Source organism: Lichenostomus cassidix, chromosome 3 (genome assembly GCF_008360975.1).
Source record: "Lichenostomus cassidix isolate B80296 chromosome 3, HeHo_3.0, whole genome shotgun sequence".
NCBI lineage: Eukaryota > Metazoa > Chordata > Aves > Passeriformes > Meliphagidae > Lichenostomus > Lichenostomus cassidix.
In genome coordinates, this window is record NC_139483.1 from 42,087,916 (window position 1) to 42,115,705 (window position 27,790).

Genomic DNA, 27,790 nt, shown 5'->3' on the forward strand with positions numbered 1-27,790 from the left:
AAAGAAAGCTCTAAACTCTATCTGTGGTAGTGGTGACCAATATCATTAAATAACTAATCTGTTTGCTAACAGAAGACAATTAAAAACCCCCAGGATATTAAACAGAAATTTCTCATTCCTAACCAAAAAATTACATCTGAAGACAAATTTCACACATAAACCTCACCCCAGTAAAATCTGAAACTAAAGCCGTAATAAATACTAAAAGTCAAAAGTAAAAACATGAGAAGAAAGCAACTGTAAAAACGAAAAACCATTTTTTTTTAGAATGGCTACGGAATCTGGACGACTTTCCAAAAGAAACTGCTTTCTGTTTTCTATAAATAAGTTTATGAGAATATTATCATTATTAACATCATTTTTCTCACAAAAAAATGTAATCATACATTCAAATCACTGAAAGAGCAAGCTTAAAATATCTGTCTCAAAGACAGTTTTTACATTGTCTGTTTATGGGAGTAGAAAGTGGAATCAATTGCTCCTCAGAGTAAAGAAGGATTTAGAGGATTATGTTGATCTTTTGTGAGGCATCCAAATGGGACAACACTGGGCCTTGTCCACATACTAATTTTTTTCTTTAAATTAAAGTTCTTATACAGAACACTGCATCAGGAAAAGAACTTAAGGATTAAGAAGAAAAATTATGTTATATACTTAAAAAATAATTTATTATTTCACCAGGATTCAAAAGTTCTCTATAACATCTTGACCCTACATTCATGAAGGTCTACAAATGCAAAAAAAAAAAAAACCAAAAAAAACAAACCCTCAAGATTTCAAGTAAGGTATGTTCCTTTAAACCCACAAGTAACAAATTACAAATCAGAAATAATTGAGCTTATTTTCTTTCGTGTACTTCAAAACTCATTTGTAATACTGGACATCATAACTCTGCTGTGCATTAGGGGATTATCACAGATCTGTTTTGCCTGGAAATCTCCTCTTTTACTACTTGTGGAGTCGTATCTGGGTTGCTTTATTCTCCAGGGAGTAATACATGGGCTCAATTTGCTGGTTTCTTAATCTTTATCTAAATGTCAACTGGAATTCAAAACAAGTACCTTGTTTCTACAGGGATTGTTACCAAAGAAGTCAAGTTGGCCAGAGACAGGGCAAAGAAGAGTTCACATCAAAAGATACTTGAAATGCAGGTAGAATTAATTCCTACATAGGAAAGTCAATCCTGTTTGGCAAAAAGTCAGACATTCATAAATGTGGCCTGCCTTATACTGCACCTCATTTTCAACAACAAAAAATGATTTTTGGTAATACTTGTGTCCCAATCTTTTAATATTTTCTATTCTTATTTTGTTGTTTCACAAAAAGCAGAATATGAGAATATTGTCAGTACAAAATCTTATTTTCTCTGGGCAAGTTTTCTTTCTCTACCCAAAAAATCTTTGGCTATGCAGAAGAAATTGATTCCAGAAAGAATTAGGCAGCATCCTAATCAGGAAAGCCTAGTTCCAAGCAGGCTTCCTAGTGCTCCAAAACACTGTACAGATGGTCACTGCAGAGATAAGCTCCACAGCAAGCTCAGTATGGCCAGAGTATCAACCTAACACAGTCAATCTACCCAGTTAATCTGATGTGCCCTGGATACGCTCGATTTACATTGTAGGAGTCATATTTTTTATGAGATATCCAAGGAAAAATATAAATTTCACAAAGGCTAGCTAATGCCTTGTCAAGTAATTTCTTCTAGATTGTGGGATGCTGTTGATATTTGTGTCTTCAGCACTCCAAACTTTCAAGAAGAAACCTTACACTTTACACCTAGACAAAGTCTGATTCATGACTGCAGTAGCCCTTTTGGTAAAACTCTGCCTTGAACAAAGAATTAGGAAACTACAGAGAGAAAGCAAACAAGCAGACAAACTGTTCTGGTCTAGAAGAACACAAACGCAAATACAGGCAGCAAATGAATAATTCTTTTTCTTCTACTAGGACAAAGACAGGCCACATTCTCCTTTCACCAAGACATGCCAGAAGATAAACCATTCTCAGCTGCCTTTAACAAACACACATGCACATCCTGCAGCCTTATTTGCCAGCCTAGGCTGAAATATCCAGACCTTAGGATTTCTATCTTGAGAGAAATGAAGAACTGAACCCATCATGCAAGAAAAAAAATTTCTTTAGCAGATAACAGTGCTATTAAAAAGTTTTATTTAAGTACCTCTTTTGAAACAGAAATGGAGTTCGGTATCTATTAAGAAACAAGATTCTTTATTCTTTCTCATTCTTAAAACTGCCTTTTCATGATATTCAAGTATTAGGAGTCAACTTGAACTTAACACATGGAGTAAAAGAAACTACAAAAACTGCTACAATGAATTTCCATTTTCAAGTATGGTTTAAGCACAAGAACTGCAGATGAAAGAGATACAACTAATGACAAGTATTATTCCATGCAGATTTTTCTCTACCTGCTCAATTTTATTGGCAAAGCTATTGTCAGTCCTATCATCTTGTATACCTGAGGTTTCAAAAAAGTTACATTATTCCATAATGCTTATGCAGAATTTAGAGTTAAATACCTAATCCACAATTCTTACTGAAGATAAAGATTCTTGCTGGTGCTACAGAAGATAAATGAAAAATCAAGTAGCTATTCACAGAAATTAATTTTATAACATAGGCAAGAATAGGATTACCTGGTTCACGCCACACTTATAGTTAATGTATTTCATATGTAAAGCAGAACTTTGAAAATATATACTCTTCAAGTACATTGGAAACCATTACTTCCATGAAAAATCCAATTATGACACTTGTCTAGAGAAGACAACTGTATTTCAAAGAGATAAAGGGAAAACAGATGTGCAAAAGTAACTTGAACATTTAGTTAAAAGTACAAGTATCAAAAGTGCTTGTTTATAAATAAAAGCCATACTGCATAAGCTCTTAGTTTTATTTTAAAGTGTAGTCTCTCTCTGATCTAGTTCTTACAATGATCACAGGTTACACACAGGATCTGGGATCAAACCACAGCACTCCATGTCCTAGCTCCTGCTCTGATTTCAGCAACTAGTGGGGGAATCTAACACTTTACAGGGTCAAGAATAAAGTGAATACATGTATTTTGCCATGTATTTCCTGTCCAAGTACTAAACTCAGTTTAACTCTATATAACTTTCCATATTCCCAACACAATAGACTGATCTCTGTAAAGGCCTTTTCCTTCCTTTCATACAGAAAATATCCTGTAAATAGATTATTTCCCACTATCTAAGTGACTCCTTTTGTTTACAGGAAGGAAAGGGAACAGAAATCTTGCCATAAAACAGTGAGAGCTAAAAAGTTCTGTTTCACTTCCTACTGTGCAGGTGTTTCATACAAGAAACCTATTTTAATTATTCATTTCAGAAAGAAAATATGCTGCTGCTTTTTGAAATACAGACTGAGAAATAGAAAACAATAAGGTTAAGGAAATACCAGCATGCTTTACTGCAAAACTAACCATTGCTATAAAACTTGAGAAATCCCTGGCTTTGGACACCACAATTATTTTACAGGTTGACTTGTAAATGGGGTTTTTCATCTAAATCCCTAAGTTCTTTCTAATATTTTCCTGCCCAGATAAATGTGTAGAGATCAATGTTCCAGATACTTTTGACCAAAAAAAAACCCCAAAAACACCCAAACAAAATAAAACCCCTCCAAAATAACATAAACAATAATCTCAAACTCCTCCCTTATTTGACAAGGTAATTGATTTTAATACCAATCCTGCCTGAAATGTTACAATGTCTATTTAAGAGCCTAAATGGAATTCCCCAGTGACAGATCCTTCTTCAACTCCATATTCTAAACCAAATCCACAAGCACAATGAAAAATAACTTGTGTTGGTTCAGGATGCACGGTATCTCAGTTTGTACACTTGTTTTTGAGTTTCAGAAATACCAATATCCATCACAATAAGAGTAAAATTCATCTCTCTAAAATCTGTAAATTGCCCGGTGGTCTGCAGAAAAGCCAAATTCCAAAAGAAGCCAAGCATATGAGGGCACTAATCATCTTGTAGGCCACACATTTCACTCAGTTCAAAAGGAAATTGAGAACTTTATCACTATCACATACTATTACAGTACATCTATCACAAATGCTGTCACAATACAGAATTATATCAAATATAAAAATATTACCACAAAGTTATATTTGCCTCTCTATGGAAGGGATCCCTTATTTGATCCAGGCTGGCTGAACCTCACAAGCTCCAGGTCAGATTACAGGTATTTCACCATCACAGTTAATGCTATTCCTAATGCTACATACCAGTCCCTGCACAGGCAGCAGTGGAGGGATGCCTTCCCAGTGGAGGCACTTCCAAACTGTTCTAGCTGAGTAGCACAGAGAACAGCATTCATTTCTCAGGGAGCACACTGCCCAAACACCCATTTCTTATCTTAAAGCAATGGTAAGCCAGCTGGAAGGACTGGATGGGCCCAAGACAGATTGAGGGTCATCAGATAAATCACCACAGTTTCAATCAAAACACCTTCAGTGAAACATGCAATTACTTGGAGTTTGTTAAAAGCAGCTTTCCATACTTTGTGATCAGTTACCTGGGAAAACAAATTACATCACTGCACTGTGGATACTTAAAGAAAGATTTGCTAATTAAGCACAATTAATTACACAGCAGCACTAATTTGAAAAGCAATATCCATTCATCTTTTGTCTGCTTAAGTCTCAGATTGACTGCTGAGAAGAGCTGCTTATAAAATCTACAATTTTGGATGATTCTTTCTCTGAGAAAGATAACAAAGAGTACTTGCTAAGAAACATGTATGGTGAACAGCAAATACACACTACTGACACTTTCTAATATCAGTAGCAGCATAAATAGACCTGTCCTTAGGCCATCGGAATTTTCTTACATACACTCAAACATAACCATAGCTTCATCCTGAATATGAAAAAAATCAACTGGCCCTGCTCTGACCTGTAAGAGTTCTACCACATTTAGAATATAACCCCAAGTACAGAATATTCTTTATTATGACAATAGAAGATGTAAGCTTGAGATAGCTCTACCTTTTGAACATGCTTTTTCAACTGGGAAAGGATCTGTGCATTACATCAAAATGATTTTGACAGAAATTAACAGAACACCCTATGATGCCCCTCATTTCAATAGATGTCTTCTTACCTGCAATAAATCTGCAATTAATATGGAATGTAAGTATCTTTAATAAAAGGTAATAAAAAAAGAGCTTAATCTTTATCATCTTTATTTTCAACATGACACTCTGCACACACTGCTATTTACATACATAATGTGAACATTATCTTCATTCCCACCTTTATTTTTCTCCTATGAAACAATGTTCAGCTCCAGGCATTGCTTTCTCCCTTTGCAATGCCTCATTTTGACAACACAGCAAAAGCATGTAATAAGCAAGATCACAAAGAGAGCACGAAACAATATCAATTCTGGCACTACCAAATGTCACATTTGGACCACAAATTATAGAAAATACAATAGATTATAGAGATTAAATAGTATAGCTATTTAACTATTAAAAAGTTGTTTCTGTTTGTTTGGGGTTTTTTTAAAACTTTGTATTACCCCAGACTTCATTATAGAAGAGATAAAGAGCTTAAATGTGAGTAGGCTGGTATTGATGCCAAACTGATTTTTGCTTTTTTATACTCTTTGTATATTCTTCATATAAGCACATCAGTATAACCACATCAAAGTTGAGTGCCACACTCCACAATGAAAGAGACAGGGGCTCTTAACTTCCCTGCATTTTCAGAATATAGCAGTAAGCCATTTGCAGTGCTTTTGATACCACCTGAACATAAAAAATAAGAAACCTCATGAAAATAAAAATGCCAAAAATATTAACAATAAAGGTGAATTATCAGCCCAGAACTGAAGTTACAAAACAAGGCAGAAATCATTGATTGTATCCACAGAAAAGCAGATTAAAAAAAAAAAAAAAAAATCAGCCAGATGATGAGGTAGTACCCGACTATTTAAATTAAAGAGAAGTGGAACATGGCAATTGACTTAAGGCAACTGCTTAAAAGTAGGAAAGATACAAAAATTATTCAAAAGTCATAAAATGGGTGTGAAAAAACCCATAACTAAACCACAGTTGTGAAAGCTATTCACAGAAATAAGATTAAGACTTTTTTATATTGCTCCCACAGGCCTGCTCAATATTTTATCATTGGCATTTGTCTGGGGTGAAAAAATATCTTTTGTCATTTTTGAGTAGAAAGCAAGTTATTAAGTAACATGGAAAAATCCCAAGCATTTCTTTAACAGCTTTGTTTTCATCAAGCGTGAAAAGGAAGATGGTTTTCAAATACAATCAGTGGAGGAAATTTTTTTTTATTATTTCCTCTCAAAAATGAGTAGAGCTTTGTGAATATCATCTGTAAATGCCTCAATGTGTGTAGGATATGCTTTTTAACAGTGTCATTTTCTTTTTCAAACACACGCATGAGCGACAGTCATTTTAGAATGAGGCAGTAAAAGAAAAGGGCAAAGGATGAACAAAACCCCAATCAGTTTAAGTTTTAGAGTGGCTGAGAGACACTTCTGGAAGTCATGCAGTCAAATCTTCTGCTCCAAGTAGGACTCTCATCAGCGCTGGAAATGGCCAGGCATGGTTCGGTTCTTGCTAAGTCTTCAAGACCTCCAAGGATGGAAAATTCAGCCACTTCTCCAGGCAGTCTGTCCTGGGCCTGTGGTGGCTTCCTGGTAGCGTTCTTCCTCACGTCTGACCTGAACACACCAAATCATAATTTGTGGCCACACTGGTGACAGCGAGAAAAATGCACCTCCATCGTTTTTTGGAGCTAAACTCAAGAAGCTATAGGATATTCTTAGGTCACTCAATAGCTGTTTCTTTGTCAGAGTGAGCAAGCCTAGCTCAGTCAGCCTCTCCTGCCAGCTCGTTTGCTCCAAGCAAGGGCCTTCTACCCTCCTTGGTGCTCCCCAGTTTCTTGAAATGCAGGGAACAAAGTATATATTTAACATAAATCAAGATCTTTAACATTTCATCCAGCTCTCCAACTGAAATATCCAGTAATTTAAACAAACTGGTTTGCAGAATTTAAAAATTAATTCCTCATTCAATTACAATTTCATAGTGCTTTCCATGCACATTGAGCTCATGCATTTGATTGGAATTCCTATCCAAAATTCTGTAGTCCTCTTTTAACCTTAACTCTGAAATAACACTGAAAAGATTGACAATGCCCAGAACTGCATTTGAATGTCTCCCATTTCCATTAGAGTATCAGAGGCAAAAATAGCATAATTGGTCATCAAATTCATTCCAAGAATATGAGTCTCATAATTTAGTACCATTGCTTTTTATAGTCAACACTCAATTACACGTGGTAATAGCAGAGTGAAATAGGCCAGATTAAACACACACAGGGCAAAACTAAGAGGAATATACAAGGCAAATGCACAACAGAAAAGAAAGAATTAATGGAGATCCTTTCAAGCAGTACCAAGACCTGAGCTATCACCCGAGCTGGTAATGATACTATAACACACTGTAAGAAGAACATCATCCCTCTTAGGTCAAGAAGGACTAAACTGGAAGCGGCCAAAGACTTTCAGCAGCCCAAATAACATTAATCCATATCCACAGATCAACAGGATTTTGTGACAGATTTTTGGGTACATGTTTATTCTAGGTTCACATAAGTCCAAGAAAGTTTGCCATAGATAAAAGTCACTCTGGTTTCACCCACTAAGTGAACTGGAAAGAATACCTTTTTTGAAGGTAACACCAGACGTTTCAGGATACAATAGTTGCCTTGTATCAAAAAAATCTGAAGCCCAATCAAGTGTAAATTTTATATAGCAACTTTGATTTGAATAAGCATTTTTGGGAAGTTGGAATGGGACCATAGATCTTTACATGCTTAAAAAAATTATAAATTATTTCTTCTTTTGATTACTTTTGACTAAGGAAACATTTTCACTACATTTTGAATTCCCATTGCAACTAGAGCCCAATATACTTCTACTACAGCCTAGGGTATATTCTGTTTGCCTGACCAAAAAAAAAGAACTAAAATTGTTGTGCACTACTCTTCCACTCATCCAATGTCTGAACTGCTACTAAATAAATAACTGATATTACCTGTTGGGGGGCAGAGGAAGTTGTTGGTTTTAGTTTGTTTTGTTCTGTTTCTCTTCCTCTCCACCCCCCATCTCCCTGATACAGCTGCAGAGAAAGCTTCTCAACAAAGCATTTTCAATATGGGCAATTACAATTACCACCTCTACTGCTCTTTACCTGACCTTTTTTCTTTACTGAATGACAAAACAGAAGGATAGTCAGTGAAGTAACTTAAAACTAAGGCTTAGTCCCACGCCAGGATTACCTAATTTTGATTCCTTTTCCATTTATTTTTGACAGATACTTTTCCATTACAAAAAAAAAAAAATTTGATTGCACACATTTTCCAGTTTAAATTCTCAAGGCCATTGTTCTTGCAATTGAAACTTCAATAACTTACTTCAAATATGTCATAGTTTATATGGTTCTGAAAAAAAACCCCACAGAGGTTGTATTTCAGACATGCATAAATATGCCAGCCTGCCAATCAAACTCCCAAAAGCACTACTGCATGAGAAGAGAGATGAGGAAAGGCACAGATAATGACAGGCATCCTGTAAAACAAAAAATTGCTAAGAACCAGGTTTGTTTGCTGTAGCTGAAATATGTGAAAGCATTGTTTTTCATGGATTTTTTTTCAGATTTGACTGTCTGGGGAAAAGAAAAAAAATACAACACATCTAAATTACTGAATGATTAGCAGGGATAAGTTTCACTTCGCCATGTGCCATACACAGTAGTTTTTTCTCCTTCAGTAGGGTAGACCCTGGGTTTGTGTATTTAAAAAGGCCTTCTGCTTCTGAACTTACATAAATGCCCTTAACTGTGGAGTAGTTACAGATATTCAGTATTTGAGAAACTGGAGTAATAGCCACCTATGAGATCAGGGAAGAAAAAAGTTGGCCAGGAGACAAATGCCCTCCCCATATTTCTACAAACAATTACACAGTTTAGGCATCAGCACACATCACAGCAATAAAAACAGTGTTAAAAAAGGCATTTACAATCTTAATTTAAAATCCACCAGTTAAGATTTAATAGATTTCAATGTGATTCAGATATGACCTAATCTACTTCTAAATAAAACAAAAGTTAGCAGATTTTGGGCATATTTATTTAAGGAAGTCAAAATAAATGAAAATATAAAACTAGGAAAATACATTAAGATAATATGATTCAATATATTCAAATAGGTTTTCTGTAAAAAAAAAATTACCACACTTATAGAAAGAGAGCAACTCACTCTTTTAATGCATTTTTTTTAAATCATAAGTTTTAATTTCTTTTTCCTCTAACATTAGTTATAATAGCTCTCATTTAAAGTTCACACTCCTAGTCCGCATATGAGACAGAAGGCAAATTATAATAATCAATGCTGCATATCTTAACTGTGACCTAAAAAGACTCCAAGTTTTTTGCTGTCTTTTATACCCAAATGTGCAGATACCCTATTTGAGAAAGATAGCAAGGCTCTGCACCTTGGTGCATTCTGCTAGCTGGTGAAGGTTGAGCACAGGTTTGGCCCCAGGCCATGCCACATCTTCTGCCTCTAAACTACGTCTGCCTCATCCATTCAGCACCTAGCTCTGCCATGTTGCTGTCAGCACAGACTTTTGGTCTTGTTAAAAAATTCAGTAACTAAGAATTTAACCTAACTAGAATTTAACCTAAAATTCCTCAGGACAATTTAACCTAACTTGAAACAAACTCAAGGCTGTCAAAGTTCTAGAAACACATCCTTTATCTCAGCCACTGAATCAAAACTAAACCAAGACTAAAGCTTCTATTATAAAGCTTCATCTGCTACTAGGAAGAAGACTGGAATTAAATATTGATTTACAACTGAATTAAAAACTACTCATTTACAAACTACATGTGCACCACACAGTTTTATCTCAATAAAAATTATATATTTATATGACAATTTATACCCATTAAGGATGTATGATGTATTTAATTCTAAAAGCTGCAATAGAATGAAAGAGTAATAAAACCCTGCAGCCAAACAGGATAGCATTTCTGCCAGGATTCGACATCTAGCAATTAAAAAAAAAATTCTAAATCATAAACATGACAGACCAAGGATAAACTGTCTCTTTCTGCTGATTTACAAACCCAAAATCAACAACAAAACTCTCACCAGTGTTGTGTTTCAGATCTGAGAGTGTTTTGCTTCTTTTGCCCACTTGGAACAGACAGTGAAACAGTCACTCACAGTTATGTCTTATTTCTCTTTCTACATTTCAGATGTGTGCACAGGCATGCAAACATACACGCCTGAGTCACTCACCCCCTCTCTCATGTGGCAAAGATTTCCCTGCTCCCCAACCCAAGATCATTACTGTTGTTTTATTTCTTTTCATGCTTGAGACAACTCTTCAATTGCAGTATACACACTTTGCCTCTATCACAAATATCCTAAATATCACCCAGCATGTCTTTCCCCTTCCCAGGAAAGGGATAATATTTCTTGTTTCAGTCATGATTATCATCTATAGGATTTTCAAGCAGCTCACGCTTTTAAGAAAAAAAGCAGGTACACAACTGCTTTTTGCAGAAGAACATATCATTCTCAAGTTTTAAGAACACTTTTAAGAATAATAGACAAAAAGAAAAAAAAAGGAGAACATGAAAGACCATCTAAAATACTTTGGACTATGAAGAAGCAGAATATTTTTGCTTGACAATTTTCTCATCCCCTGCCACAAGATAAAAATAGTATCCAGTGTTCATTATTGAAACAAACATACTTTAAAAACTGACCATGAACTTAGAAAACACAGAAAGGTCAGGATTCTAAGCCCTGGTACTCTGGTGGGACAAATGGTCAATAATCTTGCAGGCATCAGACACTGCTTTAGATAAAAATCAGACTAAGACAGTGGGAGTAAGTTCAGGCACAGGCTTTGTCTCTTTTGTACTGAAAGTGACAGCTGAAAAGAATCTCTATCAGCCAAGCAGAGCAGTGACAGTTCTGTACAAAGAGAGACTCACTTTGCAAGTTTTTCATTTTTTCTCATATATCCCTCAATCACAAAAGACAGCATTAAGTTGCAGGCACATTTTTTTGTTCTGTGAAGGCCACAAGGTTAAGACATTCAGAGCAGTTACTCACTTGAGCACTACTACACAAATAGGCTGTCATTTTGTTATAAACTGCTCACAGTATAATGATGGAAAACTAGTCTTGGGAAAAAAATACAGGGAAAAGATATACAAAGCAAGCTTGACGTTTGCTTAATATACAGCCCAAATTTTCAAATATTCTACTCAAAATATCAGTGATGACAAAATAGAGAGCTGCATTACCATCTCTAATTATCAAAGAGCAGTCAGGAAAGAACTGAATGGGATTCTTTTGATAAAAGGGAAAAAAGCCAAACCACCATCTAAATTCATCTAATCTAGTGCTTAATATACAACAATGAAGCTTGAAGTGATTTATTTTCTTTCAGATGAACAATTCTTTTAATTTAACAAAAATTGAGAGCATTTTGTATAAATGGAGGTATTCATAATGAATATTTTCACATTTCCCAGGTGTTTCTATTCACTTGGTCTTCTTACTCTCCCTCAAGAGCACCTTGAAGGCAAAAATATCCACCTATTCTTCAGCCCATCAGTTTGTGGAAAGAAACTGTTGTTAATATATTAACTTCCCAGAAAACATTGCCTTACACCTTTTCTTGCTTCTTAAACATGAATGTTATCAAGTCTTCTAATAAGGTAATGACATCTTTATTAACTTGGGCTCTCCATGTACTAGAGGTGTGGAGGTTCTACAGATTGCTTATCTTTGATTACAAAAATAATATTAATACATACCAGTGGCTGTGGTAGTCACATAGAAGATAAGAAAAAAAAGTGAAGCTATTTCTGTCAAGGATAGAATTACCATAATGCTTATGAACAACTTCCAGAGTACAGCTACTAACTCTGTGTTTCAGGCAAGATGTTTAAACAAGGAAAAAAAAACCCTGATTCTACATGAGAAAAAAATCCTTCTGTCAAATTATTCAAAATCCTGATGACATAGACACTCAAGAGGTTTTCATTGCCACTATACCCAAATGTTGCACCGTTTATTCATTTCAATACTTCATCCATGTGATAAAAGGTGTTAGTCCTATAGGTATTAAATGGCTGGGGGGGGATGTGGAGAAAAAGGCCAAGATTTGTATCCTGAAGAGTATTTAAACATTTAAAGTCCTATTAAAAAAAAAAACCTCCAGCCCCCTCATCCTCCACCACCTTTGTAAACCATATACAGAGTTTCTGGTCTTTGGAACCACCTGGAAAGTTTTTTACTTCCTTTAACTGCTGAGACAGAAAATCATTTGAAGTCCAAGTTATTTGCAAGGACAGAACATTCCCTATGTCTAAAAAACATACTCCATCTACTCCTCTACTCCATACTGTACAAGTGATGCTTTAAAACGCATGGCTGGAAAAGGAATTTCACTAATTTGCCAGTGGTCAAGGGGCAACCTGTGCTGCTGGACTACTCCAGCAGGGGCTGAGAGCACATCCTCTTGGCAGCAATAAACATGAAACCTTATGGGTAGGAAGCAAACCTAAGCACACACTTCCCAGCCAGAAGGTGCCCAGGAGGTGACAGCCAGGAAGTGTGCTCTGCCTCCAGCCTCCAGAGAGACAAACCACACACTGGGCCCCTTTGGGCACAGTAAACCACCCAGAGTTTCAGTGAGCTATGCAGCTCTACCACAGGCCTACGCTTTTTAAACAAAGAAAAGTCATTTTTTTGTTCCACAAGTGGGTAATGGCAAGTCAGGAGAGGGGTGTGGGAGACAGAATAGAGCACAAGTGAAGGGCATGAAAACTTTTACTGCAGAATGAAAGACTGTATGTGGGAGGAGAAAAGTATTAGGGTAGAAATTATGTCATTACAGTTTAAGGAAAAAATGCATTCTAAACAGATTTCTCTTCTTAATTTATTGCCAAAAAGGTTGAAAGCCGTACACACTTTATTAGAAGCTCAGCTTTTAGGTTTCATAATATCTCATAACTGCAAGGTTTTATTGTGGTCAGCTCAACTATGAGAATTTTTATATTGTTGCCATAAATCAGCTGGGCTACTGGCAATTAGTTGCAATTTTGCTGAAAGCTACTTTAAATGAACAAAAAAAAAAACCCAGTAAAGAAATAGAAAAATACAAAGCAAATATAGCAAGCTGTGTTTTTATTTTGGTGCACGTAACGAAAACAGTGGTATGTGATCACATCTATGAGTCAAACTACTATAGCAAGCAAAAGCCATAACAATTAAACACTGGAAAAAAGTCACCATTACAAGATAGTAATCTGTAATCTTTCCATTAAGAATTTAAATAACAGCCATACTGCCTTCATGAGGAGAAAAGGGAGGATAGGTGAGGGGACAGCCCAAGGGATATATATGTTTTCCACCTCAAGCTGAACCTTAAAAAAGCCAAAAAAAAACCCTAAAGAGCAAAGTAGGGGCAGCTGATGTAATGTTTTTAAACCTGCAGAACAACAGTTCTCAATCACTTTCCTTAATAGTGGGGGGAGGGTTTGTTTAAGTACCCTTCCCATTCAGTAACCACAGCTCATTTACTCAAATCAATTTGAGTGAGCTTGACAAAATGAAGACACGATATTTTTATAATTCTGTCCAAGTCATAGCAAGTTAGAGAAAATATTTACTTCCTGAAGACTGAGCAATAAGTGTTTACTCCATAAACTTTGTTTCATCTTGCTATTTGCTTTCTTCTCAATATTCACCTTAAATTTTTGTAAAATGCATCACCTTCAGCAGTGTTCTTTTTAACTCCCATTTCTCAATTACTGTCACACTGTATAGCATTCCAAATTAGAAATGCAGTTTATGTTAAAATCAACATTTTATTTGGGTTAGTTTCATTTCAAAGGAATATATTTTACATTCTCTGAAACTTCTCCATCATGCAAACAAAATATTAAGTGGAAAGATCAGGAGATTAATTTTAAAAGCTTAGCCCTGCTCTGAAAATAAAATGCCAGTGAACAGACCTTTTAAACTCACTAATGAATTATTTAGTTCTGAAGGTTTTACAAGGCACATGTAATTACAAAAAGCAGGAAATCTACAATGTCTCATTTAAAAGCTGGCCAGCTAAAGAACTAGGTTTGACATTAGGTTCCATGAAGATCTGCTTTCTCCTCTATATCCCATTTGCCACTGTGCCAACCTTGATAAAAATCAAAAGATTAGTTGGACTGCATGAAAGAACACATTTTAGAGGAAGGAAGCTCACATGTCATAGCTATGAAAATTCTAGGCAGATTGTATTTTAAATTACTGTCACTGCTTGGTACATAAGCCATTTTCAACCTATTCAGGAACTCAGCAAGAGCTGCTGCTTCAGCTGGGTTGCCACAAGCATCAAGGAGAAGCTGGTTCAAGAGCTGCAGCTCAAATAGAAGAAAGATTCTTAGATCAGGTCACCAACAGTATTTAAAAGTTGCTTTTGGTACAACCTGGAATTAAGGAAGTATCTGATACAGCACCATACTGAAAAGAGAATAGACACAATTGTAGTTCTTTTATATAGCAACTGGATTTTAAAAGAAACAAGTAGCTCAGTTCAGGGCAAAGGCGGTTTCAGGCTTGGGCTGCGGATCTGTACCAATCATCAGTCTCAATGCAACAATTTTGGGGATTCATCAGTTTAATAGAATTAATGTTTTAATTCATTTTGCTGAAAGTATGGCTTAAAAAGGACATCTGACTGAGCTTTTCCATGTTCTTCCACTTTCAGCAAAAAAATCTTCAGAGGACAAGTCCTAACTTTCCCTGCCAACTGACAAGCACTGTCTATCAGGGTTATTTCAACTTCAAGGAATTTTACCCTAAAGGAAATTCTTTCCATTCCCTTTCCTGTTTGTTTTGATTATCTCAGCATGTATTTGCAACCTCTCTCACACTGAAGCTGAATGTTATACAAACGCCTGAAATTTTAAACACTTAATAAAATGGATTCCAAAAACCCAAACAGGGATCTGAAGGTCTGGTTCATGCTTTGGTAAACACAGAAATACTTGAAAGAATAACCACTGTGAAGCTGGATGAGCAAGAACAGGAATCATCTCAAGCTTCTGAGGTTCTGCTGGCTCTTGTTTATAGCTAATGAAACTAAGAGGTTAAGGCTGAACATAAAAATGCAAACAGAAACTGTTTTCAGAACTGAATCATTTTAATTTGTATTTTTAAATATTCGGACAAATTACAGCTTTTTTTTTTGCCAGCCACATGGGTACCTCTAGCACAGCTTATCACAAGTTTGACAGTACTAAAATTACTGGCCAAAGCAAAAGAACCAAGGAGAAATCTAAGTTTGACTTGCTGAGAGCCAATTTCAAATTCACATCCTGCTAATCCTGTTTTAAAACTTTCAGTGACAAGGTGAGCAAAGTATATCTGAAGCCAAATGTGAGAGGACATGTTACTGTCTTTAAGCACTTATTTTGTTGTGAAGTTCTATAGTTATAAAGTATTTAACTGCCAATCATTTGTTTGGGAGTTCTTGTAAACTGGTTTAAGCAAAGAATATATACTATGAGCCCATAATACAAGACCATAATGAGTCTTGTAAAAAGATCTTCACATTGTAATAGAGAATTATTTAGTACAAATTCTGTATTATAATAAAGAGGAATCACAGTACACTGGAATATCCAACTAAAATTAGCAATTATCAGAGCAACTGATACCATAAAAAAGTTGTGATATTTCACAGATTAATTCACACTGGAAGTCACAACAGCACTGTATTTGGACTAACTTGCTTAGGGCTTTGTCCAGTCTAGTCTTAAATAAAATGGAAAGGATGTAGATTTGACAACCTGTGGTACCTATTCCAATTCCTCAGCGTCCTTAGGGTGCTTTTTATCGGCAAGTGTCACATCAGAACCTCACCTGTTTTAGGCTGTGACCACTGTCTCTCTTCCTCCTGTCAGGTACCCCTGGAAAGGATATGTCTTCTTGATAACCTCTTAGGTGTCACCTTGTAAGGCAGCTGTTAAACATCCCCTGAGCTTTCTGAATCCCAGGCTGTGCAAAAGCACTTCTCCCAGCCTCTCCAAGCTCCTCATTTTGCTGACTTTCCACTGAACTAGACTCCATTCACTCAATGTTTCTCATGTATTTAGGAAACCAAAACTGGGTGGGGTGTATCCAAAGTGGTGGCCCAAGGAATACTGGCTCTGCTTCTGCTTATCCAGCCCAGTCTGCTGCTGGCATTTTTCACTGTCAGTGAAGCCTGACAGGCTGACTCGTGTGTCAGAATGTGTGGTTCCCTTCCAGCAGAGCTGTTTCCCAGGAAGTCACTCCCTGGAAGAGGCAAGGGGTAGGAGCATGCATTTTTCCTTGTTGAATGTCACCAGATTCATCGTGGTCTGTCCCACCAGCCTCTCTGAGCCACAGTGCAATGTCCCCAAGCACGTCAGCTGCTCCCACAATGTGATGTCACATGCAAATTGGATGAGGATACACTGCATCTCCTCCTCCAGGTCATTGATCAAGGTACTAAACAAAACAGGTCCCAGTACAGTACCCCACTTGTACCTGGTCTCCAGGTGGAATACAAACCACTAAGTGCTATGTTTTGAACCTGACAATCATGCCAAAAGCCTAGATAAACTCAAGATCAATGATGGTCCAATATTAAAGCAGTATCAAATCTAATCTAATGGCATTTACAGTTTCATTAGTACGCAGAAAGGTCCCAGGACTATAAATAACTATATAAAAGATGCTCAGAAACTTCATACAAGGCTATTTTAATTACTGCTTAAGGGAAAAAAAGAAAACAAACCTAAACACAAAACCAAAACCCAAACCAAAACAACTCCAGTAGATTTCTTCCTAATAAGGAAGAAAACACAGGACTAAAGAAAAACATGTTTATGTATGAAACAGAAGGGGTTTAAGTTTCAGAATCTGTAAATATAGGCCATGAAAATAAAACCTAATTTCACCACCCAGCCAAGGAAACTGAAGTCATTATCCACCTTACACACGAATCATGAAATGGGAAGGACTTCACACTATAACAAACAAAGCAATACATATAATTACTTAAAGGAAGTTTAAACTGATTTATCAATTTAATTGATTAGTATTATACCTACAGCTGCCACAGATACACTGACCCCTACTTAGGGGATTTCTAGCTGAGCAAATGTTCACAGCCACTGTCAGAAGACAGCATTTGCTGAGAACTATTTATACTGTGGAGGTGTTTTTGCATTCTTATAACCTGTTGTTAAGTCACAGAGAGAAATAACTAACACATTTTAGATATTTCTTTTTATTACTTTCCCCTGCAGTGATTACTGTAGCTGCCATAAAGAATTCATACAATTGTACTGAGAGATACAGTTGAGACAGCTGACATAGAAAAAAAATCTCTAACTTGCAACTTTAAACACCTCTGACCTACACGCACACTGAACACTGTAAAATGAGTGGATAGGAATATTGATACTGTTGGGTACAGCCTACATAAGAAAGAGAAAAACATTACCATTAAGCATCTATTTTCCCCAAGAGAAATAATTATTACTATGCATATATTTAAATATACTATTTTAACACTCAGCCACACAAAGCAAGGGTAGACACTCAATTGTAATTTGTGTATACAAAGACAGAGTTTGTACACCCATGACCAGGCATAAAGGTACACTCTATACATTGATAGCATTGATGTAATCTTATATATATAAGAATACTTTAGAAAATACAGCAGTAAAATACAAAGTAAAAACAAAACACTTTTCCAATGTAGTATCTATTTGGTGCAGATCAGTGCAATGGAAAGAGTGGTCATCAACTTCTACTTCCTAAGGAAACAAGCCTGATGCAGTCATGCAGTGCAGCACCTCCCTCCACCTCAAGATATTTTGAGCCTGTTTCATTCAGCAGAATTTGACAGAAAAAGGGTAGTTATGCTCATGGAAAAATCATTTCAAAGGTTAAACAACCAAAGAGAAGAAGCACAAAGCATCTTAAGTGTGACAGAAACAGACATTAACAAAATTATCAAATGTGACAATCTCACAGACTAATGAAGTACTGCTTGCCCTTCACTCAGAAATCTCTTCCAGAAGCAATGATTTCCAGGGGTCCAGGTTAAGCAGCCTGGCTCAGAATGTCAGTAAAACCCTCTGCTCTATCAGTAGAAACTTCATCCTGTACAGAAAATATTGATAGGCTGAGGTTTTTCAGTGCAGCACTCTGAGCAACCACCTGTACAGCTCTTGACCAACGTAGATAATCTCATCTATCCTGATTCCTTCCTGTAACAAACTGGTCAAATTCTACATTTAATGAGAAGTGGAAATGAGCAAACCTGTTCTCATATTGTTACGGATTACACCAATCACTGTATTTACTCCACCTCATCTTACCAACCTTAAAAATAATCTTTTGAAATGGTTTCCTATGCAAACGAGATTGTGTGATTCAAAGACACGTACAAAGATACTAAGAAAATTGTTGGGGAAGGGGATGGAAAGCAGCAGAGGATCTGAGAGGGGGAAGACACCCACCTCTGGAGTACTGGACTGTTCTCAAAAAAGTGGTATTCAGACAAAGGAGAAAACATTTTGAACACTGACAGGTTTATCCCAATAGCTTCTAATTCTGCCAGGCAGCTTTCACAACTGAATGCAGACGCCTATGTATCTCTGCCAAATTACTCTGTGAATGGACTGTTGTTTCAGTTGTCTGAAAAAGGAACTTGAAATAGAAGGTCACTGTTTTGATAAAAGGATTTTAAGTACCTGGACATCACTTAATTGACTACTATAGCTCAACCCAGATCGAGGAAGTTGGATCAAACTAAGGAATATCTCTATATCAATAACATAAAGGAGGCTATGGAAGTGCCAAAATAAGTCCCATCTGTTGACATATTTCATGAAATAATAATAAAAAATTCCTCAGCTATTTAAAAGCTTTCTTCATGTAATCTTCCCTGCTGAACATACCAACAAGTATTTGACCCCTGAAAATCCCAACCATCTAAATGTTATTACAGTTGAAAATATTTGCACGACTTCCATATAATGACCACAGTCAGAGAATGACTTAGTAGTTATTTATTTCGTTTGCTGTATTTAACAACACGCGTTCTTTTTCTCATTTACCACATAACAAGAACAGAGCGGTAGCCCTTCAAAGTGCCAACACCTCAACAGTTACTGTGTGGCTTATCATTGAACACCAACTTCATCTGATGTTTTTGTCAAAGACATCACAAACTCAACCTAACAGAAATCCCCAGTTGGTTTCACTTGTTAGCTCCACTGTCAGACTGTAGCACACTGACATAACATAGCTTTAAACTAATTCCTACCTTGTCTCAACTCTTATCACAGGTTCCATACTGTCAAACTTCAAACATTTTTCTCTGAGCCTCAGATGGAAGAGAACAGAAGATTAATGACAATAGTGAGGAGAAAACAGGCCATGGGTTTGTAAATACAATGGGTTGTTTTACATTAGTCCAATGAACAAAATTATTCTCACACTGGGTGTGCATTCATCATCAATTAGAATTTTTACATGACAAACCCAGAGCATCCTGCTGAACCCAAATCACAGCTGGCAATCCTGCAGCCCAGTGAGGCGAGACAGCCACTGCCTTTGAAACAGCTCCCTCCATTGCTATAGGGAAACACCACGAGGAGCAAGAATAATAAGCTGTTGTCCTGACAACCTTACAAAGTAAAACCAGGGCTTACTTTACTCCAGCAGAACACCAAGGACAACCTGATCACTGTAAACTGTGCCTAATTCTTCAAGAGCAGCTGCCACTGCAATAAGCAAGACCAGCACATACATAAGCAAAGTACATATGCTTGCTTACATGCTGTAGATGATATGCACATTAGGCATGAGAATGTATGCACAGACACAGCCACGCTGTTCTGCTCTTTCTTCCCCCACACTTCTTTTCCACTCTGTGTCACACTAGTATTACAATGAGATTTCATGCTAAAACATGTCAGGTATTCATTTTCAGTGCTGAGAGAAGCTAGAAAAACACTAGAAGCACAAGAGTGCTCTTTTCCTTGAATGAACTTTAGGTGCCTAAAAGTAGAAAATAATTAGTTTCGAACAGAAAACCACAAATGAAAAGAATCAGAGAAGAAGAGCAATTAAATAACTTGCAACTCTCAGGTGGAAAAAAAAAATCTAAACAACAAACTTGGGAAAAACCCAACTGACTAAAATTTCCTCTCTTTCACAAATACCTTCTTCACAAAACAGAGGAGATAAAGCTGCTTTTCTGTAGTGACAGTTTTGCTAACTATGCATTAATTGCAGCATTTCTTTTTACTCTCCCACATGAAAGGGGAAAAACTAGCAAAAAATATTTTAACAGTATGTGCCCTTGTGACACATACTTTAGAATGCTTTACTCTGTCCTTACTCACCTTAATTGCCATTTCATTGTCACATCATTTCACAATTTATCGGATTTGACTGAAGTGACTGTAAAAATCCAAAATTCAATACAAGGTGGCCCAGAATCTCCAAACTACCAGAAAAATTTTATAAAGGTATTAAACACATTTTATTGCATTTAAATAAACCTGCCACAGAATGTCTAGTGTTCTCAGAGTACCTTTCCTTACAAAAAACATTTTAAGTACTGTAATCTGTTGTTTCTGTAATATGTAAAACAGGTGTATAATTTCATCACAGTTTGTATGAGGTTTAAAAAAGGAGTTGGTGATCCTAAAGGGAAATGGAAGGGCAAATAGATGAGTTTTATGAGAGCTTTGCATCCTTAATCTTTTAGATAGTCTTTGAATCATAGGTATTTCACAATATGACTTTTCAGGAGTAAGTTATGTGAAAATGATTTGATGGGATTTATGTTAGAGGACACATGATACACACAAATGCAGGCAGGCATTATCACAATCCACAGCCACTGTGCCAGTGAGAATTCAGGCAGCAAAGGGAGAGGAGGAGGAAAGAAGAAACAGCAAATAACACAGGAGTATTACACAAATATCTGCAGAGCTGGGTATGGGACTTTGCAGGATCCATGACAAAAAATGAAGATATTATATAAGAAAAGATTCAAAGTCAATGGCAAAACTCCAAGTCCTATGCTCAAAATTTTATTTAAGCTGCTGAGGGGGAGGGGCAGTCATGACAACTTCAGCTACTGCCACCTTCCAGCCTCCCAGCTACTACAAGCCAATTTACTACTGCTCCTCTAGCCTCCTTCTAGATTCCCTCACTTTCAAAAAATAGCTATGGTATCTTTCTATATTCCACATCACAGCTCTAAAAGAAAAAAAAAAAAAGTAGCTACAGGTCGTTTTCCAAAGGAACAGAGAATCCCTGGTTAACAGCAACTAAAATAAATGCCTATTTCATTTCAAACATCGACTGTTCTTAAAATGTCTTTCAAGCATCAAATCCAATAAAGCTGTTTGCTTGCATATCCAAAAAGACAGGACAGCAGCTGCTTACATTTATTACAAGTTCAGAACATTACCTCCATAATGATTCAAGACATTTTTTAAAACAAAACCTTTAATTATGTATGCACTGCTCATTACTTAAGAAATTCCAGAAAACCAGAAGAATCCACTTATAAATCTTGAGTAGCTAACTGCTGATGTAATTACAGTTTCATGATCCAAACAAGAGCCTACATATCTTCTACTAAGAACTATGGTGCAAACTAATCACAATGACATTTCTGCCTACTGCTGTCCTGTCTAACTAAAAACTAGAAGAGTATCACCAATTATAATAATCCTTTTCAATCTTCTGCTCATTCAATTATGCCTAAAAGTGGCTTTAAATCTGGGGTCACTGCTTTACTACAAAGGAAGACAGGTTCTCTCTCATTTACTTCTGTCAGGATAGATCAGATGTTTAACATTAAGTTTGCTCTTTCACAGCAAACTTAAAAAAAAAGACAGCTATTCATGTGAAGTCCCAACAATTCTTAAAAATCTAACCAGTCATATGGCACCATCACTGAATGTCATCAGGAATTAATGTTATTCTTAATGCAATTTATGTGAACAACTAGTGCTTAACAAACAAACAACTGTGAAACATTACAAATTCCCTCAAAAATTCTTCTTATTGGACTATTGGATTTGGTAGACAGTCCTCACAATATTTTCTCAAAATTCAGGTAGAAAACCAGGGTAGACTGTCAGGGGCACCCTACCTTTAACTTCATGAACTGTCCAGATTTATAAGAGGATGAAAATTCTCTTGAAAATAAAGAGATAAACTGAAGTTGGTCTTGACTTTGCAAGAGGCTACATTTTAAAGAATCAGACATAAATCATATCAACTAATACAAAAATTTTCTACTCTGAGCACAGTATCGCAACATACATAAAATAAACAGCCATCTCCACTGATTCAAAACCCAGCTTACCCAAGCATTTTAAAATTGCAAAGCATTTAAAATTACAGAGCAAAAATTGCATGGAAAGAGAAAAGAGCATTTGTCAAACCCTGAGTTCATTTCAAGCTGTCAAAACAGCTACTGTTGGTAATCTTGGATGACTAACGTGAGAAACTAGATAACCCAGTGCCCCACCCTCCTTCCACAATCTGTAACTTGTATTATCATAATAGCATAGCATTTCTCCCTCAATATTACCAAACTAGATCTCTCAGCAGTAAAAGGTGGGAACCTACTGAAAACAATTAACATCCAACCGTCTAAATATAATCCTAACTCCAGCCAAGGCAAGGAGAAAATACTTTCCCCTGCGGTTTGAACTGGTGATCTGCAGATAAAAAGCTTTAGCTGCAATGCCTGCTTCCAGTATGAAGCTAGAAGTGAAAAAATGAACTGCCTCGGTTCAATCATTAAAGCCATAAACAGAAAAGAAAAAGAAAAAAAAAAGAGGTGGTTTTGACCACTGCTTTGCTTAGTTCCTCATTTGACTCTCTTCATTTGCAAGAGTATTTCACAATGCACTTGAGTAATGGCATGTCAGTAAATGCCTACAGAAAGAAGACAATATTATCTTTCTTTCAGAGCAGTGGAATATAAACCTTTAAAAACGCTCTGATATGCACAGTAAGCAAATACCAGCCACAAAGAATTGAGGTTTTGTTTAGTTCTAGGCTTCACATTATATCCTTGGCATATATGAATGAAATGATCCTTAATTGATCCAACAGGATTGGTGAAACAGTCTGGCACCCTTACAAGTATTCCTTCTTGTTACATCTAAGTGCTGCATGACCTGCTAAGGTAACCCACTGAGCATGCAAAACCAAGACAATACTTTCACAGACCTCTCTGAATCTAGCTTTATGTGCATGCTACATAAATTATAAATCAACTGTTGTGGACCCTAAGTGATGTTTAAATATCTATAATGCATTAGAGCTCTTGATGATTTAAACATGTTTGCATTAATAATAAAAGATATTTCAAAGATCAAATTTTAAGATTGAAGTATTTCAGAGCTACCACTGAAGAAGCGAATGGAGGGCAAATAATGCATTCCCACTGACAACAGGCACAGCTTTGAAAAAACACAAGAAATAGAGTAATAAGGCATCAAGCCTAAGCCTTCCTATATCCAGCAGGCTATGAAGCACTGTGTTTCTAAATCCAACTCCAAAATGTTTCAGTCTAAGGTAGCTAGGTACAGAATCTGGGGAAAAAATAACTGAACAAACAATATTAATGAACTAGGGTCCTTTTTAAAATAAGTCCATCAAACTAAGTAACAACTGAGATTGAATTATTGGCTTTCCCCCGTTTTTAAACATCCTGTCTTATCCAGCTGCCTTCCTTTAAAGCAACATAAATATTTTGCAGAGTTACCTTCCAACTAAACAAACTTTCTTTAGATGTTAGTAACACACGTGTAAAATAACGTTTAAAGCAGCAACATGAGCTGATCAAAACAACGAACTGTGTCAGCTAGTAAGCAAGCTTCAAATCTGCTCGTGTCTAATCAGTACAGAACTGACCAGAAGATAGTTTACTATTAACGTGAAGGAAAAAAACCAGACAAATACAGAAATAGCAGGCTGCAGAGACAGATAACATGCTTTCCTTCCCTGCAGGATAGCTGATATAAGAAAGCCATCTAGTGTTAACTTTCAGAAGTGAAAACCGCGCACAAAAGAGCTCGGGGAAATTTACATGTGCAATTTTCTTTAACTTTGCATGTCTTTTGCATCACAAAAAAATAAAACTCGTTTCCTCTAGAAAAGCCAGGCTGAAAGCAAGTACTCAAACTACCGGTGTATTAAAATAATGCAGCACCAAGTACTACGGTAGTTTACTGACCTACTTCGTGAACCTTAACAGCCATATCTGAAATTTGTCAGCTCCGGAGTTGCCTTTGTCAAGGCTGCGCAACACTACTTCCCTCCCCATTGGCAGGGGCTCAGCAGCGCTGCCGCGCAGCACAGCCGGGCTGCGGAGCCACCCGCACGGCATCCACCGCCGAGCTGAACCCGGCTGCTGTGGAGAAGGGACCCCTCAACAGCTATCGGAGCATTACAAGGTAACAAAGAGTGCAAAAGCATGCAGCTTGCGCCTTCTATCCAGGAACCAAATGAAGCAAACAAACAGCGTTTCTAAGTCATTTAAGGAAACTGCACGGGCTGAAGAGCTTTTCCCTCTGCTACCCCAGGCGCTCGGCGGTCCCCGCTGCACCGCCGCGCTCTGAACAGCAGCTCTACCCCAGAGACGTCCGATCCGGGCAAACTTACTCCCTAATTGCCATTATTCTTGGAGTGAGGTTCGGAGAGGGCAGCGGAGTGCCCGGGCTGCCGCAGCCGGCGGCAGAACCGCCCCGCAGGTGACGGGCGACCCGGCGGCCACCCCCGCCGCCCCCGCGGCCATTCCCTACGAGGCGGATCGCATCGCATCGCTATTTATGACGGCGACATGCGGGAGCGAGCCGCCCCGGCCGCAGGCACCCCGCCCGGCGCGCCGGGCACCGTGTGGGGCCGGGGCGAGGACGGGGTGCTGCCGGGGACGGGGGGCCCGCGGCTCCCCGCCGCTTCCCCTTCACGCCCCAGCCCTCCGTCCTCCCGCGGAGCCCGGAGAAGCCGAGACTCCCTCCCACCGGCACCTGAGGGGAGAGGAGATGGATCTGCCCTCACGGCACCCCCGTTCCCTGAAGTGCTCCCGAGCCCTCGCCGGGAGGGAAGGCGCTCGCACGCCCGCGGGGCACGGACGCGGCGGCGGGCGCCGCTCCTTACCTGCTGCTGCCGCGGCCGCCGCTGCTGCCCGCGCTCCGGCTGCTCCGGCTGCTCCGGCCGCGGGACCCCCATGCCCCTCCCCGCACACGGGCTCCGCTCCGCTCCGCTCCGCTCCCCTCCCGCGGGACGCGCCAGCCGCGGGGCGCCGGAGCCCTGCACGGAACCGGGGAGCGTCCGCCGGGGTGCCGCGGGCTGGCGCGGGCGGCTCTGCGCCTCCTCTCGTTCCCCCGCCGCCCCCTTGCCGGCGCTCCCCCGCGCTCTGCCCGGCGCTGGGTCTGGAGTGCGGCTCCGCGGCCGGACGGGAGGGCGGGGCGGCGGAGGAGGGCGGGGGCAGCAGCGACACTCACACCCGCGCCTGCCTTCCCCCGCACGCCCGCAGCCCCGCCCCGCCCGCCGGCCCCGCCTCCATCGGCCCCGCCGGCGCGGCCCCGGGGGAGCCCAACTCCGCTTTGGCCGCCCGGCTGCCGCGCACCCCGAGCCCCGCGCCCCGCCCCGCCGCCTGACACCGCCTTCCCCTCCGCCCTTTGCCGCCGCCGGGGGAAGCGGCAGGGGATCCCCGCGGCGCCCTGGGGACAGGCGGCCAGCTCGGGATCGGAAGCGAGCAACAGGTGGGGTGAGGGAGGGAGGGAGCGAGGCAGAGCGGGAGGCCCGGGAGTGGCCCTTCCCGGCAGCGAGCCGGGTAGCGCCTGGTCCTTCAGCCGGGCCGGGCCCCGCAGCTGCTGCCGTGCCCAGCCGAGCGCGGCGGAGCAGCGCCGAGGCAGAGCGGCCTGCCTCCTGCCCTTGCCCCGCACGGGCACTGCACTTCGCTTTCAAGACCTTGGACAACGCCGCCCAGCCCGGCCGCTCAGCCCCCCGCCCTTCCCCGCTGCCGCCCTCGGGCTCCTGAGACCCCCGGCTCCTTCCCGCGGGAGCTCCGGGGGTGGCGAGCAGCGGGGTGACCGGGACTCTGTGTCATCCTACAGGCTCTGCATTGCCTCAGTCACAGCCTCTCTGAGAGCCTCCGGGCTTGCGGCGGGGATGCTGTGTCCACATCCCGGTAGCGCTTGCATTTACCCACATTTTTAAACCGGGGATACCTATAGCAGTGGAGTGGCATGGCAGCCGAGTCCTCGGAAATGCCCTGTGTGCTCTGTCTCCTGAGTATCACTCCTACGTTTCACATGGTCAGGAGCATGGAGCTTTCCCTCTGTGTTGTGCAGCCCTGAACAGGTTATTTTGCCTGCCAAATAAGCCATGGCTAGGTATCCACATTTCCTCCACCTCCCCCACACGTTCTGGTAAGCAAACCAAAGGCTGTTTTCAGAATTTGAATTTCCCTATTTCTAGTCTGCAGACTAGTTCTGCAAAGAACCATATCTGTAATCATAGGACCCACTTCTACATAGAGGTTGCAAAATAGAAGATGTTATCAGGGCTGATGTGGCTGCTCCCATCTGCTACCCCAAATGACGAGGCCTGCAATACCATCGGAATAAAGTCTACTCCTACAGAAACAATCCAGGATTCTTTTATGTTTTTCCAGTTCTCTCTTGCTTTCTTTCCCCTCCACCCATACCCACCTCTCCGTGGATAAGTAACTTTCTGGTTGTACCAGTTCACTCAGCTCTGGCAAGCAGGTTGAATGTTGACATTTACAAGTATTCCACTGCCTAGTAAGCTTCTCCTCATTGCCTACCTTTTGCTGGAAACAGAGCACAAGGCTTTAGTGGAAAAGAACTGCCACGTGTATGCTAAAGATACAAAGGCCAAATTTTGGGTTACTGTGTTTAACTGTTCCTTTAGTGCACATTTTACATCAAGAAATACAGTCCACAATCACAAATCCAAGCATAGGTTCATGCAGGTTTATTAGAACAAACTTTGAGGTGTCAAGATTAAAAGCACTGGTAAATGTTACATTCATTAGTTCGGGTTTGGATGCTTGCTTGAGTGTTATTGTTCTGGTTAAAATGTTATTTTAGAATGTTATCATTTCTGCCCAAAATCACTAGTCCAGTTAGGCAGCAGACTGTCTCTGTACCAACATGACCACAGGAATAATATTGTTACTGTCCTAACAAAAAGCCTCAGAAAAAACACACCAAATGTGAAAGGAACGGTGTATTTTTCACTTCGTCCTGTTATAGGCAGTGTCATTCCTGGAAGGTTCGTTCCTTTAAAAAGCAATGAAATGACAGAAAATACAAAAGGAAACACGGAATCGGGAGAGGTCTGAGTGTGCACAGAGTATGGCAAGCAGTGCTTGCCTCTGATTTCTGTGCTGACCAAATCCTCAGTGCTAGAGGGCTCTGGCTGCCTGTTCCGACGAGTCCCTCTCATCGGAGGGAGGACAGACTCTGCAGCAACTGCTTAATTTTCTCTCCTTGTTATCATTCCTCTCGCACGCTGCGTCTCTCGCGCCGAAGGGAAGCTGGATGAGCAGAGCGCTAC

The 27,790-nt window shown here is 39.4% G+C and overlaps 1 protein-coding gene and 1 long non-coding RNA gene across 6 annotated transcripts in view; one reads left to right on the plus strand and one right to left on the minus strand.

Moving 5' to 3' along the window:
- SIPA1L2 (signal induced proliferation associated 1 like 2) overlaps positions 1–25,702 on the minus strand; it is a 144,435-nt gene extending 118,733 nt beyond the window's left edge. For 3 of the 5 annotated variants that reach the window (XM_085055481.1, XM_085055479.1, XM_085055478.1), the window contains exon 1: positions 25,361–25,700. The gene's annotated coding sequence lies outside the window, so the exon portion shown is untranslated. Of the gene's footprint in view, positions 1–25,360 lie in introns of all 5 variants that reach the window. The other 2 variants (XR_014850834.1, XM_085055480.1) reach the window with 2 other exon arrangements.
- A 193-nt stretch (positions 25,703–25,895) lies between these two features.
- Positions 25,896–27,003, plus strand: LOC146439563 (uncharacterized). Its single transcript, XR_014851276.1, has 3 exons — positions 25,896–25,968; positions 26,323–26,637; positions 26,729–27,003. It is a non-coding gene; the product is annotated as an uncharacterized LOC146439563 (long non-coding RNA).
- Positions 27,004–27,790: the final 787 nt, after the last annotated feature.